Raw genomic sequence first — 4,591 nt, 5'->3', positions numbered from 1 at the left:
ACAAAAATTCATATAAAAAAATTATACATATTAAAAATTTTATTAATTTTTTTCATATTTTTACTTATTAATTCTATATAAAATTTACCATACATTAGCAATTGTTTTAACCATTTATATATAATTGAGTTTTAATTTTGATGTATTGACAATGTAAAATTAATAATTTTGTTGAATTTTTTATTATTCAATTATGATAATAAAAGCATGGACTTATTTATAAACGTTAACAACATCAGTTTTTACATCATTTATTATCAAAAACTCTAAATAAATTTAGATTTCTTTGAAAAATGTAATCATAACACATTAGAAAAGAAAAAGAAGAAAAAAAATACACAAACTACCAAAATCACTGCCTAATCCAGAGTTGAGAATATTTTTTCAATAACTGAAAAAGTGAAGGTCCTAAAAAGGATTACGTTAAACTAAAATTTTGATTCTAACATTTATTAGGCTACTAAAGTTAACGGCACCGCAACTAAAATTTGTGGATGAAAAACACAATGAAATTGAATAAAAATAATATGATAAAATTATAATTTTTTAAAATAATTTTATAATATATAATATTCTTTTAATTGGATTTTAATTTTGATGTATTGACAATGTAAAATTAATAATTTTATTGAATTTTTTATTATTCAATTATGGTAATAAAAGCATGGACTTATTTCTAAATGGCAACAACATCGGTCTCTATATCATTTATTATCAAAGACTCTAAATAAATTTAGACCTTTTTTAAAAATATAATCATAACACATTAGGAAAGAAAAAAGGAGAAAAAAATACACAAATCACCAAAACTACCGCCTAATCTAGAGTTGAGAATATTTTTTCAATAACTGAAAAGGTGAAGATCCTGACACCACAACTAAAATTTGTGGATGAAAAACACAACGAAATTGTCATACATCATATTTGTGACAAGTGTATGATTAAAAACAAAGTTGTGAGAACCGAACCAATCAATAAACTAATAAAGTTACCAATTTAATGGTTCATTAGTTCGACCAGAGTTCGATTGAAATTTAATCGGAGTTCGACCGGGATTCGACCGGAATTCGACCGAAGTTTGACCGATTTAATTAAATATTAAATAAAATTATTAAAAAATCTATATATAAATTCATAATTTAATATTAGAAGTTCACAAATAACTTCAAACATCAAAGTTCATAACGAAAAATAACCAAAACGCACATAATAACAAACACATAATGTTCTACTATCAAAAGAAATATTAACAAACAAGTTTTCAACTAATCAAAGGTACCTCATAAAAAATTATAATCATAATTTATTTGTTATTTCTGATGTATGGAATGATTGATGTTGCAATAAAAGATAAATTGAATCAAAACACAAAATGACTTATGCAAAGAAAAGAAAGGCATTAGGAAAGAAAAAAAGAGAAAAAAAAATACACAATCCACCAAAATCACCGCCTAATCTAGAGTTGAGAATATTTTTTCAATGACGGAAAAAGTGAAAGTCCTAAAAAGGATTATGCTAAACTGAAATTTTGATTCTAGCATTTATTAGGCTACTAGAGTTAGCGACACCGCAACTAAAATTTGTGAATGAAAAACACAATAAAATTAAATAAAAATTTAGATCATAATAAAAATAATATGATAAAATTATCGTTCAATTTTTATTAAAATCGATAAATATCAATTTAATCTTATCAACTTAAAAAATTATATGACAAGTTAATAAATATCAATTTAATTTCATCATTATGTATAATTTGTTTTTAATGCATGATTCGTTAATAAGTCAAAAATTACAACTAATACAATTTATTTAATTTTGATCAAATAAAAAATTATAATTTAACTAGTTTAATTATTCCATTCACCACCTTTAACAATTTTGCTAACTTATCAAGTTACATGTTGGACAAAATGATTAACCAAGTTAAAACATCTATAAATCACCACTTGTATCATCTTTACGTTAATCAAATTATAACATTATTCTTTGACTAAATCTTAACCATTCAAGTGGTATATAAGCTATACCATGCCACAATGCTTTCTTTATTTTCTATTTGATAATCATCAAATTGTGTAAACATTAATTTCATATAATTTGGTACGTGAGCAAATTTTATAAAGTTCTACCATTTAAAAATTTTCCCAGTTTTTAGTATGTTGTATTTGTTTTTAAGCAATAGAAAAATGTTTTTTTTCTTTCACAGCATTTAATAATGGCCGTTTTTTGAAATCAGGAGTATCATTTAAGGGATGAAACCCAAATTATATGAAATTAACCAAGATACTCCTAATGTAAAAAATGGCCCTTTGTTCTTTGTTTTACACTTTACTCTCTCTTTTCTTTTATATATATCATTATTTTATTTTATTTATTCTTCTTGTGAACTCAACCAAACCAACATACACCAAACCCTGTTCTTATGATATTATCGAGTTTGTTACGCGGCTTTTGCTTGAACTCTCGTGTAACTTGGAGACTTTTGGAGCTTCTAACAGAAAATTCATTATAGCGATCGTTGATAATTAAGAAGATGAGATGTAATTAATTCAATTTGAAAACAACATCCTAAGAAAAATATGGCTTCAATCATAGAATGGGTTATTTTTCCACTAATTAGTGATTTAAAATAATTATAAAATACAATATTATATTATTTTAAATAATATGATTTAAACTATAACCATATATCCTTAGCCGGTGGATGCCAATAAGTGTATTTTCGAAAGAGGTTACGTTCCCTTCACAATTATTCTACAAATGAAATATGCCAATAAGTTATATATGTTGAAAAATACAAGGTTATGGTATGCGATGCCGTCCCCTTCACAATTATTTTAGGAGAAAACCATTAAACTAGAAGAATCTTTAATCAAGATAGCTTAGCTTGTGGTTAACTCAGTAATGTGGTTAAATAAGTATGGAGGTTTAAATTTTGTTTTGTGGCAAACTTTTTTAATGAAACTCTAATCTTATTCTTATTTTAGGGACATATAAATCTAAAAGTGGTTGGGCCTTGGGCCTTGGGCAAATGAATGGATTCCAGGAGAGAGAGCACCAATAGCGTCGGTGATAAGACCTTATATCCCATTATTGACTAACACTTGTCACCCACAACTTGTATAAATTGGAAGGACTATAATAATACCAAGTATGAACACCATGGCCCATGCACATGTAGGGAACTCACTCTAATATCTTGTTAATTTTCACTGCAAATTTCTGTATGCTCTGACTCACCCATCAATGAATTGCGATTAAACCGCATAAGAGGCCAATCCTGTCAAACTGTGGTCACAATTTTTCATTAGATTATCATGGTCTCCCACAAATTAAAAATGTCATACATCATATTTGTGATAAGTGTATGATTAAAAATAAAGTCGTGAGAACCAAATCGATTAATAAACTAGTAAAGTTACTGATTTAATGGTTCATTAATTCGACCAGAATTTGATTGGAGTTTGATCGGAATTCGACCAGAATTTGACCGATTTAATTAAATATTAAATAAAATTATTAAAAAATCTATATATAATTTTGAATATACAAATTCAATAATTTCTAGTTTAACAAAATTCAAAATTTTATACAAAAAATTATTCATAATTTAATATTAGAAATTCACAAATAACTTCAAATATCAAAGCTCATAACAAAAAATAACCAAAACGTACATAATAACAAACACATAATGTTCTACTATCAAAAGAAATATTAACAAACAAGTTTTTAACTAATCAAAGGTATCTCATCAAAAATCATAATCATAATTTATTTGTTATTTCTGATGTATGGAATGATTGATGTTGCAATAAAAGATAAATTGAATCAAAGCACAAAATGACTTATGCAAAGAAAAGAAAGGCTCAATTTTATCGTTATGGAAGCCTTGAATGTGATGTGCCTAGTTATGGATTCAGGGCATGCTAGACCAAAATTTGGGACAGCTTTTTGTGAGTGGCAAGGGTAAGAACTCGGACCATACGAGTTCTGTGTTCCAAAAAGTTGCTCAACAAATTGAAGGGTTCGATTTGGCAGGGGGAATTTGAATTTCAAAGCAAGCAAATCGGATCCTCTCTCTCTAATCTCTCTCTCTCTATATATATATATATATATGAATTTTTTATATGAATGAGAAAATGAATTCGCACTGTCTATGGACTTATTTTTAAATGTTAACAATATCAGTTTCTACATTATTTATTATCAAAGACTCTAAATAAATTTAAATCTCTTTAAAAAATGTAATTATAACACATTAAAAAAAAGGAAAAAAAAACACACAAACCACCAAAATCACCGCCTAATCTAGAGTTGAAAATGTTTTTTCAATGACCGAAAAAGTGAAGGTCTTAAAAAGGATTATGCTAGACTAAAATTTTGATTCTAGCATTTGTTTGGCTACTAAAGTTAGCGACACCACAACTAAAATTTGTGGATGAAAAAGACAACGAAATTGAATAAAAATTTACATTGTAATAAAAATAATATTATAAAATTATAATTTTTTAAAATAATTTCATAATATATAATATTCTTTTATATATTATGAAAATTCATATAAAGAAATTATACATACTAGAAA

The sequence above is a fragment of the Arachis ipaensis genome, chromosome B04 (genome assembly GCF_000816755.2).
Source record: "Arachis ipaensis cultivar K30076 chromosome B04, Araip1.1, whole genome shotgun sequence".
NCBI lineage: Eukaryota > Viridiplantae > Streptophyta > Magnoliopsida > Fabales > Fabaceae > Arachis > Arachis ipaensis.
Note: the sequence above shows the minus strand (reverse complement) of the source record.